Source organism: Peromyscus leucopus, chromosome 7 (genome assembly GCF_004664715.2).
Source record: "Peromyscus leucopus breed LL Stock chromosome 7, UCI_PerLeu_2.1, whole genome shotgun sequence".
Classification (NCBI taxonomy): domain Eukaryota; kingdom Metazoa; phylum Chordata; class Mammalia; order Rodentia; family Cricetidae; genus Peromyscus; species Peromyscus leucopus.
In genome coordinates, this window is record NC_051069.1 from 8413174 (window position 1) to 8431650 (window position 18477).

Consider the following 18477-nt stretch of genomic DNA (forward strand, 5'->3'; position numbering starts at 1 on the left):
AAAAGGCAAGAATAACCCAGGCAGACAGAGCTTTCAACCTTCCTGACTTCAGGGCTAGAGTCTGGGGATATGCCCTAAAGTACTCCCAGCCTGGGAAGCCTGCCATGACTGCTATGGCTCCCACTGGTGGCATGGTCTCCTGCTATAGTTGCTTTTCTGGCCATATATCCTCCTCTGGCTCTGCCTTCTGACTCTGTTGATGAGTGTGGTAGAATCCACCACATCTCCCAAACAGGGTTATACATTCCCTGATGGTCAAGGTCAAATCTTCCAATCCTCTACTTGTCTTGTATTGGTCAAATGTAGTTCTTGGGCTAACTCAGATTTATCTTCCCAATCAACCCCATTATACAGATGAGTAAACTGAGGGCATAAAAGGTTAAAATCCTTTGCCCAAAGTCATGAGGTTTAAAAAGGGGGAGAGAGAGGATTCAAACCCAGGTCTTAAACTCTGTAGCTGACAGGTGCTCGATGCTTCTTTCTCCTTTCCAATTTTGTTCCTTTCTGTGATTCAATAGCCCATCAAGATTGTTCTAGACGGCCGGGCGGTGGTGGCGCACGCCTTTAATCCCAGCACTCGGGAAGCAGAGGCAGGCGGATCTTTGTAAGTTCGAGGCCAGCCTGGGCTACCAAGTGAGTTCCAGTAAAGGCGCAAAGCTACACAGAGAAACCCTGTCTCGAAAAAAAAAAAAACAAAAACAAAAAAACAAAAAAAAAAAAAAAAAAAAAAAGATTGTTCTAGACCAATTGAGAACATCTCTACCCCTTGCCTCTGCTTAGTGTAGGCATGGCACTGGACTCACAAATTCAGTCAAGAAGACAAGAGGCAAAGTTAGATCAGAGGCTGGGAAAGGCTCCCCTCGCCGCCTATTCTGCCTCTGCAGGAGATTTGAGGATGCAACACTTGCAACCATTGCAGCCATTTTGTGACCTTGAGAACAAAGAGGATGAAGAAGCATCTGGATGTCCGATGCTGCTGCTGCTAAGTCACTAAAAGAAACAGCCTTGGAGCAGAAATAGCCTAGACCTCTTGTTCCGGGAGACACCGAGTCCCTTATTGTTCCAGCCAGGAGGGTTCAGGTCTTCTGTCGCTGGCAGCTAACACCCTCTCCAGTCAAGGGCTCTTGTCTCTATAGCTACCTGAGCTGTTATGAAAGATAAACGACACATATAAGTCCTCTTCCCCACCCTCGCTGAGCCTACCCCAAGGTTGGGCATTCAGTAAAGATTCCATCTATATTTGATTTTGAATCCCCTCTTCCTCGTCTAAAGGTTTCAGTTTTCCCTTTTCTGAGCCTGGCTGAAACTTAGAGGGGTCTAAGTTTCCACCTCACATTCTGACAGCAGTCTTAACATGACTGACCACTGGTCCTCCATTCTCTTCCTCCACCTTCAAGAATCAAGACACAGGCAAGGGACTCACACTGGCCCAGAGAGGCCACCAGCCCAAGTCCAAATTCCTCAATATTTGTTCTTTGAAATGTCTTTCTCAATTAGATCTCACCCAAATGTTTGAGTCAGGCTGAACGAATTCCAACTTCCTGCTCCAGAACAGACATGTTGCGCCTGCATAATTACTGCAGCTAGCTTTGTTATAAAAAATAAAGAAATAAAAACATGGATTGCTGTTCCTTCTCGACTGTAAAATAATCAATAAATAGAATCCAGATGAAAAATACCAGCATTTAGGGAGAACAACTCTGTTATGATTCTTTTCTTTGGGGCCTAATTAACACACATGGTAGATGGACCCATCAGAATGGAAGAGCCCCACCCCCACCCCCCACCCCCCGAGATTCAGCATCAAGTCAGAAACAGAAATCTAAAGCAGACAGTGTCAACAAACAGATCCAGAACGTGTGCTGCAGACTCCTGGAAGCCTTGCTCTGATCAAACTGCTGTTCCTTTTTGTCTTTTTTCTTTCTTTCTTTTTCTTCTTTTTGTTTGTTGGTTTTTTGAGTGAGACAGGGTTTCTCTGTGTAACAGCCCTGGCTGTCCTGGAACTCATTCTGTAAACCAGGCTGGCCTTGAACTCACAGAAATCCACCTGCCTCTGCCTCCCGAGTGCTGGGATTAAAGGCATGTGCCACCACTGCCCTGTTCTACTTCTCTCTTTCTCTCTTTCTCTCTTTCTTTCTTTCTCTCTTTCTTTCTTTCTTTCTTTCTTTCCTTCCTTCCTCCCTCCCTCCCTCCTTCCTTTCTTTCTTTCTTTCTTCCCTTTGTTCCCTAAGAACACCTTGCATGGCAGCTGTCAGATGAAGCACACACAGCTAGTCCGGTATCAGGAAAAGCATCTCGCTGAGTCCCTTCTGTCTGTCTTTCCTCCCTTCCTTCTACTCTTTTCTCCCTCCCTCGATGTTGAGACAGGGACTCACGTAGCCCAGGCTCTCCTTGAACTTGCCGCTTAGTGGAGGATGACCTTGAACTCCTGCCTGACCCTCCTGCCTCCACCTCCTGAGTGTTGTAATTACAGGCCTGTGCCACCATACCTGGTTTGTTCAGTGCCGAATCTCGAACCCAGGGCCCCATGTAAGCTATGCAAGCACTGGACCAGCTGAGCCACCCCCGCCCCCGCCCCCCAACCCACTTTCTTTTCTTTTAAATGAAGAAGACACACCTTTCTGGACAACGACCACCCTGGCCATGAAAGTTTGATGAGGCGCTCAGGGAGTGGATGACTCCTTCTCAATTATAACGCCACTCTAATAAACCCCCACGGAGCCACGGGGCACAAAGTCTGCAGCCAACGAGCGAGCGACACCTATTTATTCCCTAATTACGTGACAATATATTCTCTGTGTGTGTGCTGATGAAGATAAAATATTCCTTTAATTCTACAGCCACCTGGGGGGTGGGGGGATGGGGCCTCCTAGAAGCTTGTCCTGGGAGGCCCAGGTGCTAAATCACAGCCTTGTCCCAGCCCCCACTCCGATAGAGTCTCCAGGAAAATCAGGCCCTTTCCTCAGTTCCCCACACCTAAAGTATGGTTCCCACAGTGAGAGCCTCAGCATGGCTGGAAGCTGGATGGGAATGGCAATTAGCAAGGCCACCCACCCCAGGCCCACTGAATCAGAAGCCAAGGCGTGTCCTGGGAGCCCTTCCCTAATGGAAGCATGAGCCCTACTGTCTTCCAGACAGAAAGAAGGGCTTCAGGTTTTTGTGGGGTTTGTTTTGTTTGTTTGTTTGGTTGGTTTTGGTTTTTTTTTTTTTTTTTTTTTCAAGACAGGGTTTCTCTGTGTACTCCTGGCTGGCCTCGAACTCAGAGATCCACCTGCCTCTGCCTCCTGAGCACTGGGATTAAAGGTGTGCACCACCACTGCCCTGTTTTGTTTTGTTTTGTTTCTGGAGGAGGGCTTCAGTTTTTATGTTTATTTATTTTATGTGTGTGCATGCATGTGGGGGGGGGGACACATGTGCACATGTGGGAGTGTGCAGGCAAAGGGCTTGGGGCCAAGCTTAGGTGTCATCCTCAGGAGCCAGCCACCTTGTTTTTGAGACTGGGTCTCTCACTGGGACCTGAGTCTCACCCATTAGGGCTAAACTGGCTGTCCAGTGAGTCCCACGGATCCTCCTGTCTCTGCCTCCCCAGGGATGGGGTTACAAAGCACACAGCAGCACTGCACTCAGCTCTTCAGGAGGGTCTGGGAATCAAACTCAGGGCCTCAGGCTTACACAGTAAGCACTTTACTGACTGAGCCGTCTCCCCAGCTCAGAAGAAGAGCGTTTTAACTTGAACGGGACATAAGGAACGCCTGGATTCTACTGAGTCCGTCTGACTGCACAGCTGTCCCAATCTACAGACTTGAGGTCTACTTACCCATCTGTACAGTGGGGCTCCAGAGCTGGCCAAGCAGCTGTGGGTGCTGGAGTTTCAGAAGTACACAGTCACCTGCTGGTCTCTATGGAGACCTAGCAAGATCACAGTCAGCATGCACTAGCTCCCTCCTGCCATGCTCTGACCAGCAGAAACTCTACAGGGCAGCTCTCCAGTGCCACATATAAGGTCAGCAATACAGCTGTCCTGGGTCACCCCTGGCAACCAGCAGACTCTCCAAACCTCATGGTCCACTGTTTCAAACTCTGTCGCCGCGAAGCCCTGAGCCACCTGAGGGGAGGCTGGGGTCGTTTGTTACTTTGCCAACAGTTCTGCAGATGGCCTTTACGTATGTGCCTCCTCTGTGCAACTAGACTGTAAGCACAGAGGGGTGGGACCTAGGCAGTCAGCAAAAATGAGCTGGAGACTGTCCCTGTCTGATCACGGCTAGGTCCCCAGGCCCGAGGACAACCTACAGAACTAATAGCTGACCAAATGTCCCCAGGAGGGGAAATGCCCAACTCATCCAAAGCCCGGAATACTCAAGCACCTAGCTCCTATTACATTTATTTATTCATTATTTATTCTGGGAGCAAGGGTTCATGCCATGGCAAGTGTCTGAAGGTCAGGGGGCAACTCTGTGGGAATCAGCTCTCCTTCCAACCTTTAACTCCCCAGCATCGAACTCGAGTTGTCAGGCTTGGCAGCAAGCACCCTTACCAGGCTGAGCCATCTCATCTGCCAGGACCTAGATTCTAAAAGGGAAGCTGGGAAGGAGCAAAGGAATGCCTGAAACCTGGGGAGGGGAGGGGAGGTAACAGCAGCTTCCACAGCTGTGTCCCTGGCCCTAGGGTCACCGAGTCCTGCCTTCAGAGCCAACCCTCACCCTTCACTTCCGTAGAGGTAGTGCCTCTGTGGGCCAAAGACTGAACTTGAGTTCTCCTTGGCCCTGACTCTCAAGTCCTTGGCCCGCGGCTGGTCCACTGCCTGGGGTTAGCAGTAAAAGCCCTTGTCCTCCAGTGGCAATGTACGAGGGTCACTCAAGATCCTTACACACACACACACACACACACACACACACACACACACACACACACAATGGTTTCCACTGAGAATGCCTGCCGAGTGTGCCACGCAGGCCACCTGAGAGCCAGGTCTGTGGCACTTAAAAGCAGACACGGCGCAGGCACAAACTCCGCATACAGTAGACATGGCTCCTCTTGGAGGATGCTGGGTATCACGTCCGGCCTCTAACCTCCCAACCTCTGGTCCTCCAGCCTGTTCATTCTGCAGTGCAGTGGCCTAACTGGGAACACCTGCCTCGCGCTAAGAAAGTGACGAAGTCAGTAAGGAAAACCAGGAAAGGTCCCCAGCCCTTTGGCAGGAAGACTGGATTACTTCCCCTTAACCCTTAGCCAGCTCTAAGCGAGTCCCTCCGCTTCTCTGGGCTTCAGTAGGCTAGTCTGTAGAATGGGAAAAAAAGGGAAAGGACTGCGGTTATGGGCTTCGATTTCTAGCCGCTTAAACCACATATGAGCAAACATCGAAAGCCCAGTGCTTGACATACACCGCAGGGAAATCCGCCAAAGGAGCAGAAGGTGAAGCGCTGCATCCTAGGCTGGGTCTTAATGTCAATGCCCTGGGGCACTGAACCCAACCTACTGAGCGGGAGCAATGGCTGGTAGGCGAGCCTCTACGCAAAGACCTCCAGCGTTTTTGCCGCCTCTACCTGCGCTAAGCCTCCCTCACATGAGACCAATTCAGATTGCAGTCCAACAAAGACGCGAGGGAAGTAGGAAAGCAGTGAGGGTCGGCGAATCCAGCCTCTGGACTCCGGGAGCCAAAACGCCACCCGGGACAGGCTCAGGCAGTCCCGGCCGCCTACCGCGCGCCACCACCTGGTCAGGACATTAACCCCAGTTTCCCCCAGCAGAGTAATGGGCGCGGATGCGCCGGGCACAAGTACCCTAGCCACGGAGAACTGGGATGGCCAGGAGCCCTAGCCTCCCGGTAAGCATCCTCCAACCCGCTGGAGGCCCTGCCTCATTGGCTCCCGGAGGGACCAAGAGTGGAGATACTGATCCTAGTCACTTGGACCGGTTTTTCTCGAGAGCATCACCAGCCTGGAAGGAAGCTGACTGGCTTCACGGCGGGGGCTCGCGGGGACGGATCCCGAGACACGGCGACAGTGGGATGGAGCGTGGGAGTCAGTTCCAGGAAAAAGCAGCTGGGGCTCGAGGGCTCCGGTACCCGCTACGCCGACACTCGGCTCTCCGGGACTGCAAACGGATGGTGGCTCCGTCCCACTAGCGACCTTGATCCCCGCAAGGAACGATTTTTATCTATTTTTAAGTCTTTTTTCCCCCTAAAAATTAAGAGAATAAATCAAGTCTAAGAGGAAGGTGGCCCCGCAGGGCAGCCACGAGGACCACCCGTGTCCCCAACCTGCAACACTACCGCCTGCGATTGGGAGAGAAGTTAGGAACTTCGGGACAGCCACCCACGAGTGCAAGAGGAGAGACTCGCTTCTCTTTTAACTTTGGGTGTTGAGGTCGCCGCCGAGGGTCAGAGGGATGTCGCCAGAGGCAACCCACAGGACTGCAGAGCATCCGGGATTCCCTCAGAGAGAGTAGGGGGCAGGGATAAAGGGGAAAAAGTGAACCCACGTTGCGCGTGGCACAGGCTGGGCTTGGGCTCCGCGAGGACCAGTGCGCCGCCCCACAGCTCTGCGACCCTTCCCGGGCTGGGAAGATGCGAGGCGGGGCGCAAGTCCGGTCCATCTAGGGTGGCTCCGGGCCGGGAGTCCCCAGATTCATGCAGAGCTGGCAGGTTCCTTCTCCCGGACACCCGCACCACGACTCTCAGGTCTTTCCCCGCACGTGGAGGCGGCGGCCGCTGCGTCCTGACTGCGGCCGGAGGACGCGCGCCTGGCCCACTCCGGGGCTCTCCACCTCTCGCACGGACCCAAAGGCGCTCCCGCAAGCCCAGCCATCCACCTTCTGCCCCTCACCAAACTCGCCTCCTAGAGCCCGGACCCGACCGGAGCAGCTTGGCGATCCACGGAGCTGGTGGAAAGTTAGTCTTGGAGCTGCAAAGCCCCCTCCCCTGGACTGGAACCCACATCCCCGGCCCAATGCACCCACAGTGTTCGGAGGCTCCTAGTCCCCGCGGACCCCACCCAGCCATCTACCTGCTTCCGCGGCGCGCCCAGGGCTCGGGCCAGCCAGCCGCGCGGTCCTGTGCCCCGGAGCCGGAGAGGCTTCAGGATCCCCGGCAGGAGCGGGAGCTGCGTACAGCCCCGAGCCGGCAGCCGGCTCCGGGCACTGAGAGCGAGTGAGCGAGCAGGAGGTTGGAGCCGCAGCGACTGCTGCCTCGGCAGCCCCCACCCCCTGCGTCCCTCGGCCCCTCCCTCCTCCCTCCCCTCTGCGCTCTCCCTCCTCCTCCTACCTCCTTCCTCCCTCTTTGGTCTTTTCAGACCTTGCGATCGCGCGCGTTTGCTCGCTCTTTTTTCTGGCTTTCTCTCTGCCGGTGTCCTTCTTTTATTCTCTTCACACTTCCCTACTCTGCATCCACCCCTTCTCGTTCTTTTACCGGTTTTTCCCCCGCTCCCCCTTTTCTGTATTTCTCTTCTTGCAAGCCCTAGCATCTATCTCTTCTTTCTCTCCCCTTCTCCCCTTTTTTCCTCCCTGATGGATCAGAGTGGCCTTCGCACCTACCTATTCTTTCTAGAAGCTCCGGATCGGGGAGCCAGCCAGAATCGAAGGGAACCAGGAATATCTCCAAACTGCTGAGGATAGAGACCCGGGAAAGGCAAGAAAAGCGAAGAACTCAATGTGCAGAACTGGCTGCTCCGAGCCACACCTGGTGAAGTTGCAGACATTGCCCCAGAGCAAGAACTTGCCATGCTGTGGTCAACTCCAAAGGCTGGTCAGATCAGCTCTGCTTCCTGCAACCTGAGACAGGGCTTCAAACCGGAGTTAGGGGGTGGGGGTGCGTGTTAAAGACAGGGTGCCAGAGGCCTGGCACAGCACCCAGAGCCACGGGGAAGACTTCAGTCTGCTGCGACACCTTAGACTACAGCACTCCTAGTTTGGCCAGGCAAAGGGACCGCCTGTCCATTAAGAGTGTCACAGGAAGGGTTGGGGATTTATAGCTCAGTGGTAGAGCTAGCAAGCCCAAGGCCCTGGGTTCGGTCCTCAGCTCTGGGAAGAAAAAAAAAAGTGTCACAGGAAACCCCTTCACTCCTTACTCCTCTCCAACATGTGAGGGCCTCACTCTTGCTTCCTGCTTGGGGTGTCTCTTTCTTCCCCTGAACTCAAATCACACTTGGGGGAAGGTGGCCTGCACCTGGAAGAATTGTGCCCATAAAGCAGGCATATTTGTGACTTTGAGAAAAGCCACTCGGCACAGGCTCCTGTGCAGTCTGAGGATCCAGCTCTTTCCCCAAGAGTATCAGCTGTCATCTGCCCATTGCAGCCCAGCGGGGTTCAGAGAAGACGGAGGAGACCCGCTTTCCCCCTGGCCCACAACAGGCAGCCCTGCTCTGGAAGGACCAGATTAGGCTTCCAAGCCTGATTTCAGCCATAACTCCTGAATCTCCGGTGGCACCCTGTGTGAGGTGAGATCTTTCTATGTTGGGGTTTCAGGCCCCACAAAACTCCACACAAACACCCCCAGCAGTTCCTTGCGTTGGTATATCAAATCAAATAGACAGCCGATGCCGGCCGGGGCTTGTTATTTACAACATAGAGGCAGAGCTTGTGGCCGTGCCTGAGACTAGGGTGAGGCACTTAGCCAACAAGCGCCCTGCGCTCGCACCACCCTCCTCAAATCCTGCACCCCAACCTGCACCTGTACCCCCTCTCTAGCTAGGTCTGGCCCTCTCATGCAGGGCTAATTTTCTGGCTGGTATATTCAGTTCCCCATGTGACAATCAAGAGACTGAGTTAGACATTGAAAGAGTTCCCATCTCCATAGCCTGCAGGGTGTGGGTTTCTCACACTGGGAGGCCAGCTCCACTCACTGTGACACTGGGAAAAAAAAGTCACTTAATCCCTCTAGCCTCAGTTTCCCTGTAAAATGGGAACACTAACAGTACCATAAGCCCTGGGAGGATAGTCCAAAGCCCAGTTCCTGGCACCGTGAGTTGGTGGCGTTTGGCCACTGTCAGCAGTTAATATTAATTTAATTAAAATTAAACTAGGCTTTGCATGTCCTCTTCACATTCGCTCTTGGGTTCTGAGCCCCTCTACCCTGCCTCTCACCCCCATTTCTAAGTGGGTTCATGGATTCATGGGGGTGGATGGGTCTTTCTGGATAACCATTGTACTCAAAAGCAACACAAAGCAGGCCCTCCCACCCTCGCATCCCTCTGCTGCACTCACACACTGCCTGGCAGGAATTGTGTGTCTAAGGATGGCTGGGGGTAGGGGAGGGTGCCTGGTTTTCTGCCATACTCTAAAAAGCTGCATGGATCTATAAAGCTGGACCTTCCCTGCCCAGATGGCAGGCCTCCAAGAACACATGTCACAACAGAGCCAGAAGCACTTTTAGCAAACATCTCTGGGAGTCAGCTCGGGGTCGGTGGGAACCCACAATCCATCATTCACTTGCCAGGAGAGTCTGCTCGCAGAAGCCCGTGCTAGAGGCATTACAGGGCTTGGCCTGGTCCAACCTCTGTAAGTTTATTTGGGAAGTTGTAACATCTAAGACTATGCTACTCACCTAAGGGTAAAACTTGAGCAAAAGTCCACCTGCCACCCAAAAGCTCACACTCCCAGGATGCCCTGGAACCTCTCGTGTAACTAAGAATGACCTCGAATTTCTGATCCTTTGGCCTCCATCTCCCAAGTGCTAGGATTACAGGTGTATGACACCATCCAGGTTCTCCACAGTGCTGGGGATCAAACCCAGGACTTAATGCATGTTAGGCAAGCGCTCTACCAACTGAGCTACACCCCTAATAGACACATACACACAGTAGCTAAATACCTACATAGAAGTTTATGTTCTACCTGGGGAAGGGGAAAGGGACACTGTGAGCTGACCGAGTGACCTGGAGTCAGACACCCAGCTCAAGTCTTTGTGCTGTCTGCCCCTTGTCCTCTAGGGGACCATAAGGATTTACCTTTTTGCCTAAACATGAGAGGAAGGGAAGAGGTCAAACTCTTACGGCCAAGCTGAGATGAGTCCTCCTTCCTGGAAATAAGTCCCAGGAGACAGGGGTGCCCAGGGCTCAGAAAAGGGGTAGTGTTCCTTTTCCTAACTGTGGTGGCCCCTCATGCCTTCCTTCTTCCATGTCTCTTCTCCTTTCCTAAAGAGACCCTCTCAAAACCCCAAGAGGGAACCCATCGAGGACTCCCAGGTGTTGTGGAATATTAGTTTAAGATGTGTTACATTTGTTTGTGCTGTGGAATATTTGTTTAATGATGTAAAGATGTGTTGCATTCTTTTATGTTGTATTTTTTAACTCTGTGAAGCTGTGTTACTTTGCCTGTCTAAAACACCTGCTTGGTCTAATAAAGAGCTGAACTGTCAATAGCTAGGCAGGAGAGAGAGATAGGCAGGGCTAGCAGGCAGAGAGAATAAATAGGAGCAGAAATCTAGGCTTGAAAGAGGAGGAGGAGTGAGAAAAAGAGAGGAGGACATCAGGGGCCAGCCACACAGCCAGCCATGGAGTAAGAAGGAAAGAAAGATATGGAGAATATAGAAAGGTAAAAAGCCCAGAGGTAAAATGTAGTTAAAGAGAAACAGGATAATTTAAGTTGGAAAAACTGACTAGAAACAAGCCAAGCTAAGACCAGGCATTCATAAGTAAGAATAAGTCTCTGTGTATTTATTTGGGAACTGGGAGGTAGGCCCCCAAAGAGTTAAAAAAAAAAAAAAAAAAAAAAAAAAGCCCAACTACACCCAGAGACCTGTGGAACAGCTGGGGAAAGGAAAAAAAGGAAAGACTTCAGAACATTTGGGTCTTTTGAACTCTTCAGACAAAACATGACACCATAGAGCACTGGAGAAGGATGTCTGTCACCCCCACCTGACTCTAGGGCTGTTCCACATCTCACCCTCTCAGATCTATCACAAAGCCTAGCATAGGATTCACCTCATCAAAAGAATAAGATTTTTACAATTTGTTGAGCCAGTAAAATGGCTTCAGTGGGTAAAGATGCTTGATGTCAAGCCTGGCCATCTAAGTTCTATCCCTGGGACCCACATGGAGGAAGCAGAGAACCAACTTCTGAAATTTATACTTTGGCCTCCACACGTGCTGTATTTTTTTTAAAGTTTAAGATGCTTATAACATTAATAAAATATACACATAATATTACAACAATCCTGTAGAACTAGCATTATCATTCCCCCTTTCCAGAAGGGAAACGGAGGCTAGAAGACCATAAGTCTCTCAAAGCCACAAAAGCAGTAGCAGGCCGGAAATGGAGCTCACACTTGTTTGAAGTCTTTTCTCAATGCTACAGTGTCCTTTTGCACTTCAAGGGCAGGACCAGGGTACAACCAGCAAAAAGACAAGGGTCAAACCTAAGAAGGTGTTCAGCTCTGGGAGCTGACTTCACGCACAGAACCCTGAGGAACAGTCACCTGTGGAAGCCACCCTGGGTTATGGGACCACAGGACCTTTGGTGTCCAAGCCAATTGTGAGGTACAGAGAAGAAATCAACACACGGGGTCATATGCACCACACACATGTACCAAGCAGTAACAACTCAACAACCCACAACAACCCAAAATGCTCACACACATCACGTGATTTTCATACCCACTAAGAAATAGTGAGGTGGGCCAGTGAGATGGCTCAATAAAGAAAGATGCTGTGGCCAACTCTGAGGACCTGAGTTCAATCTCTGGGACCCACATGGTGGAGGGAGAGAACCAACTCCCACAAGTTGTCTTTCACACAGGGACTATGGTATATTCTCTGTGCACACGTGCGCACATGCACACACACACACACACACACACACACACACACACAAATAAATAAAAATTCTCTTCAGAAAAAGAAACAAGGAGGTGAAGGACTAGAATGAAGCCCAGAGGGATCAGCTCTTTAACAGTGGTCTTTAACCTGTGGGTCTCAACCCCTTTGGGGAGCAAATGACCCTTTCGTAGTGGTCATCTAAGTCTATCAGAAAACATAAGATATTTACATTATGACTCATGAAAGTAGCAAAATTGCAGTTGTGAAGTAGCAATGCAAATAATTTTATGGTTGGGGTCACCACACCACGAGGAACTGTATTAAAGGGCCACAGCGTTAGGAAGATTGAGAACCACTGCTCTATAAGCTTTCATGAACCCACCACCAATCGAAGGCTTGATTAACTTGCTTGTTTTTATTAAATGGTATTCAATATTTAATAACTTTTAATATGGATTGAATATTTAATCAGATTGGTGGAGAGTATTTGTGCCAGTCATTTTGGATTGTGACCCACTCTCAGAAACCAGCCATGGATAGCACGCCACATTGTCCTAAGTTTCTTTGAATTGTAGGTTATTGCGAAGCCTTGCCGAGATTTAAGGCCAGCCTGTTCTGTACAGTGAGGTCAAGACTATCTCAAACAAACAAACAAAAAACAAAATCTCTAAGCAAATAAATAAGTAGCCAAGCATAATGGCACACACTTGTAATCCCAACACTTCAGGAGGCAGAGGCAAGTGATTCTCTGTGAGTTTGAGGCCAAAGGAGTTCCAGGCTGCAGGGTGAGAGGGAGGGAGGAGAGAGAGAGAGAGAGAGAGAGAGAGAGAGAGAGAGAGAATCTAAATACTGAATTTGTTGACAGTCAAGCTTGGACTGCATCTGTCCCTTGCCCTCCCGAGTCTATCAGAAGAAGAAACGTCCTTCCCCTGTGAAATACCCTGTTTCAGACCTCAGTCTTCCCCCACGTCACAGGTGAGCTGGAAACAGCTGATGGATCAAAAGTGTGTGTGCAACCTGCTTTTCCAAAAGCAGAAACATGATTTCTGAGTCTTTTTTTTTTTTTTTTAAATGAGACAGAGCCTCACTATACAGCCCTGGTTAGCCTGGCACTCTCAGGCTGGCCTCAAACTCAGAGATCTGCCTGTCTCTGTCTCCCCAGTGTCGCCATTAAAGACGTGCGCCACCACACCCGGCTCAGCCTGGAGTCATTTTTACAGAAATGAGAACAGGATGTAAGACACAGATTTCAGAGGCATTTCAGGGATTTTTGTAAGTGGAGGGGAGGAGGTGGGGTTCTAGACATCGGTAAAGGAACTTGACAGACCCAAATGTGAGGATTTTACAGTTCTCAGGCGTTCCCCCTGGCTGTATTAATGGTGCTCTTTGGCTAATAAGTAATTATACAACATGCTTTGTTAAAGGCAAAGTGAAATCACTGGAAATGGTCCTTATGCCACAGCAGGCTGCAACCCAGCAGGATGCAAACTGCTTACTCACAAAAGAGAGCAAATGCACTCTCCATCAAATTACTCTTCTCGCTGACACACCTCTGTCACACTCCGATTTGCTTTGACTTGAGGTCTGGAGCCAATGTAAATGAACACTGTCTAAAGAATAGTGGTGATCAAAAAACAGTGGGTGGAGAGTGGCCTCTGGCTGAAACCAGAGCACTCCTGCTCCTGGCCACTGGTTTCCTCTTGTTTGCAACAGAAAACTGAAACATCTAGACCACTGAACACTTTCCCATAGCAGATCCAGGATCCTAGGATCCTCTGGATATAGCAAGAAATCCATGGAGTCTGTTTAAAGGACAAAGGAATTTATTAGGGGGAAAAGCTCACTGTACAGAACTACATCTGGAGGCCAACATATCCTCCCCATCTTCAATAATCTGTCAGCCATAAACCCTGCCAGATCTCCACAGCAAAATGCACCTGCCTAAATCCTCACATGTTCTGGGTCCTCTGCTTTTGTCTGTGTTCTTCTTGGAGACATAAGGATTTCCTATTCTCCTTCAAGCTTTGAAAACACCAGTCTCATCTTTTAAAATTCTGACCATCAGTAGGCTTTCCTTGGCCCCTAATCAACCAGTTGACTTACCTATTTTTTAAATTATTTTATTTTGTGTGTATGGGTGCTTCACCTGCAGGATATCCCGCACCTGCACCGGATGTGTGCCGGATGCCCACAGAGGCCAGATGAGAACATCAGATCTCTAGAACTGAAGTTACACATGGTTGTGAGCTGTCGTGACGGGTGCTGGAAATCAAACCCAGATCCTCCAGACAAGTAGCCAGTGCTCTCAACCACTGAATCATCTACCCAGCTCCAGCTCCAGTTTGATTTTACTTTTTTTTTTTACAATTTTTTTGTTTTATTATTTATGTGTACATGTGCATGTGTCTGTGTAAGTATATGTTCAAAGAATGGGGTGGGGCCTTAAAGAGGCCAGAAGAGGGTGGCAGATACCTTGAAGCTAGAATTAGAGGCTGGATTCCAGTCCTCATTGAGCAGCAAGAACTCTCAACTCCTGAGCCATCTCTCCATTCACCAGCTGATTGCCTTGACTTGATTTTTCAGTGGTGTTTATTTGCGTATGGGTCTAACCCCATTGCACTGTCTATGAAGTCATTCCAATATCTCCAGTCCCTTGCACAATGCCACACCTAAACATGGATGAGTGGATGCATGGACAGGTGGATGGATGGGTGGATGCATGGACAGGTGGATGAATGGTGATACACAATGGATGGTGGATGCATGGACAGGTGGATGGATGGGTGGATGCATGGACAGGTGGATGGATGGGTGGATACATGGACAGGTGGATGGATGGGTGGATGCATGGCACCATGAGTGGCTAGGTGCACGAAGGGTGAATGCATGCACAAGTGGATGTATAAATGGGATATGTGTAAGGAAAGGCACATGAGTTTTTACTTCTGACTTCCTGGTTGTTTTGGTTTGGGTTTGGTTTGGGTTTTCCAGACAGGGTTTCTCTGTGTAGCTCTGGCTGTCCTGGAACTCACTCTGTGGACCTAGCTGCCCTTGAACTCACAGAGATCCACCTGCCTCTGCCTCCCAAAATCTGGGATCAAAGGTGTGCACCACCACTGCCCGGTTTATGTCTGACTTCTTATCCTTTGATAGGGGTTAAACAAAATATTGGAGGCAAGGTCATCTAATTTTCCTAGAGTCTTATAATGCCACTCATTCTTTGTCTCAAGTCATTTTTTTTTCCTTTTGGTGCTTTGGTTTTGTTTTGTTTTTGAGAGAGGATCTCATGTAGCCCAGGCTGGCCTCAAACTCTCCTAGACCTTCTGATCCTTGCCGCCCCCTCCCAGGTGCTGAGATGTCGGTGTGTGCCACCATGCCTGGTATATAGAGGAGTTCAGGCATGCTAAGCAAGCATTCTGCTGACTGAGTTGCATCCTCAGCCTCGAGTCGAATGTCAGAGCAATTAGCCATCCCTTTGTTTCGTAGATAAAGGGATTGTCCAATAACACGTTTTCATCTGACAAACACTTAAGAAATTCCTTCTGTGTTCTAGGCTCTCTGCTTACTGCCTGGACTCAGAAGCCAAACCTGAGTCAGCGCAGGGGCCTCTGGAAGCCCAGCCAGCAGTCTCTGTACAACCACCAAGAGACTCTGAGGAAAGCAGTCTCCTTGGGAGGAGATCCAGGAGACTCACAGGCAGCTTGATTTCCCAAAGCCTCAAATCCTTAGTGTGAGGGCGTGGGGCGTCAGCTCAGTTCTCATGCGTGGAACAATCTGCCCTCCTCTTCTGCCTCCTCTGCACCCCATCCTGCTCTGCACTCCTCCATCAAGCTGAAAGGATAATGGGCCCTGGGTGCCTGGACCAGAAGCTCCACAGGGATAGGGCTGTGCTTTGTCCACCATTATTTATCAGTCTCCAAAGCTCCCGGGACAAGGAAGCCGCAGGTGAATGTTGTTGGTGAATTGGCTGCATGACGGGTCCCACTGGTATCGACCAGTGATGCCCCCACTCCGTTCAGAATCCTTCGTTGGCCTGGCACTTACTCATCCAGGCAGACTGAGCTCAGGGATGTTGTCCAGGGGAGATCTTCCTTGAAGCCCCTGGACTGAACTGAACATTCTCCGTTTATGCTCCCTGGCTCCCGCACACAGGCCTGGGTTTCCACTGGCCACACACTCTGCATTTCTCTGGTATGTGTCTGTTCCTTGCACCTCACTTTGAGCATCTTGAAGACAGAGACTGCATGCTATTCATCTTCATACTCTCAGCTCCTTGGCAAGAAGTCTGGAGCAGAAAAGGCACTCTATAAAGATCTGTCAAGTTGAACTAAACAACCCCAAAGTAGATGCAGATTGGGTCACATGGAGCCTGATTGCTGATTCATTGGTCATTTGGCAAACATTGATGGAGTGCCTAGGGTGTGCCAAGCCCTGTCCTGGGTGCTGGAGATCCATTGCTAAGCCACACAAATAGAAATGAAGATGAAGTGAGCATGTGTCAATTACACAACCCAGATCTTTTACTCGGCTAGTTACATGGTGGGGAGAGCCCATATGAACACTATTTAAATCTCCGATTTAAGCTGGGGAACTGGCTCAGTTACTAAAATGTTTGTTATGCAAATTCAAGGGACAGAGTTCAATCCTCAGCACCCACATTTAAAAAAAAAAAAAAAAGACAAAAAAACAGGGGTACTTGTAATCCCAGGACTGGGGAAGCAGACACAGGCAGACCTCTGGGACTCACTGGTCAGCCATCATAGCCAAATAAGCAAGTTATGGATAAAAGTGAGAGATCCTGTCTCAAAAAACAAGATAAAGAGCAACTGAGAAAGATACTACGCACACATGCACACACACGCATGCACACACACACAAACATGTACACACATACATAAACACATGCACACAAATAAACCTCAATTTTAACTGTAACTATTATTTAAGTTTAGGCAGGTAATGCAGGGTCCCAGCTCACTGGTCTCTCTGCCTCAAGTACATAATAGATATGTACTGTAGTCTCCTGAGGGATATGTTGGATATATTTATGCAAGGTCGTCTGAAATTCCCTGAGCATTTTAAAATCTCAATAATTTGCCTAGAAGTGCTCTGCAAACAGCATTAAGTATTTCAGGGCTTAGAAAAATCCTTCACAATTGCACCAAATGCATTTGTATTTAAGATCCCAAGATAAATAAAAAAATTGAAGTCCAATCAACTTTCAATTCGGTTGAAATTCAATTGAGTTTCATTTAAATGCCATTTATGGACTGATCATCCCTCTCCTCTACCCCACCCCCAATGTTACACTGAACACACTTTAACAGGCGGCACGGAAGAAAACAAAGATTAATAAGGTGTGATCTTGACCTTCAGAGAGCTCCCAGGGTAGTATGAGAGCCCACACACAGCTGACCTACTGTCCCGCCTGGTCTTAAAAGACTCTGCAAGCTGGTACCCATACAGAAGGTGCTGCAAGAGCACCAAGGACCTCTACTCGCTTTGCCTGCAGAGGTATCAGGAAAGGATTGGCAAGAGATAATACCGGGGCAGAGCTTGCATCAGTGAGTTTGGCCAACAGTGCAAAGCTGGGACAAGACAGAGAGGCAAGCGCCTCACACACGGTGAATGGCGGTGGCGTGGTGGGGGTGGGGGTGGAGTGGGGTGCAGCTGGAGCAGGCTGTGACTGCGGAGAACAGAGCAGCGGGACCGCAAAGGTGAGCTGGGCTCCGACAGTGAAGGATATTGAATGATAACAAGGTAGGATTTTATCTTGGAGATAATGGAGAATGTTATTAAAGCTTAAAGGTTTTAAAATTTATGATGCCCTTATGTATATATTATACATAAGGACATACATTATAATACCCTGTCAAAGTGGATAAAGGCTAATATTCACTGCCTTTATGGAGTGTTTACTCTAGTTAGGCAGGCTGTGCGGTAGGCATCTCCTATGAGGTGTCACACTTTATCTTCACAACAACCCTAGGAGGGAGATACGATGCCCGTTTTACAGATGAGCTAGTGGAGGGACAGCATGGTTAAAGCCTTTCTGGGGGTCCACATCAGACCTGAGTGCAGACAAGCCTGACCCCAGAGCCCATGAACTTAATTTTGGTGCTGTTGCTGCCCATTCTACAAACAAGGAGCACCTTCGTGGGTCAGAAGCTCATATCAAGGGTTGGAGGGATGGCTCAGCAGTTAAGACCTCACGCTGTGCTTGCAGAGAACCTGGGTTCAGCTCCAGCATTCATGTTAGGTAGCTCACGACCGCCTGTAATTTCAGCTCCAGAAGCTCTAACGCCCTCTCCTGGCCTTCCTGGGTACCTACACTCACCTGCACCAATCCACATGCATACACATAAGCAAAAATAAAATTGTTATAAAGAGTTCACAGCAGCCTTTTTTAGACAATATAGATTTAAATAGCAAATGGTTCACAGTCTTTAACACAATATGAGATTTTTTTAAACAAATATCAAATCAGTAATCTACTCAGAGATGCACGTATGAGGATGAGGGTTGCAATGTGATTTGGAACAAAGAAAAGTCAAAAGCAGCCAAAATAATCCCCATTAGGAGAAGGCTCCTTATAAAGCAATGACATTCAATGTAACCATTAAGATGACCATTGCAGGCCTGGGATGTGGCTCATCTGGTAGCATGCTTGCTTAGCATGCACAAAACCCTGGGTTTCATCCCCAGCACCAATAAACTAGACGTGGTG

The 18477-nt window shown here is 49.4% G+C and overlaps 1 protein-coding gene across 1 annotated transcript in view; it reads right to left on the minus strand.

The window, feature by feature from the left end:
* Megf11 (multiple EGF like domains 11) overlaps positions 1-7191 on the minus strand; it is a 326646-nt gene extending 319455 nt beyond the window's left edge. Inside the window, 1 exon segment of the mRNA XM_028866814.2 lies at positions 7005-7191. The gene's annotated coding sequence lies outside the window, so the exon portion shown is untranslated.
* Between the last annotated feature and the right edge of the window lie 11286 nt (positions 7192-18477).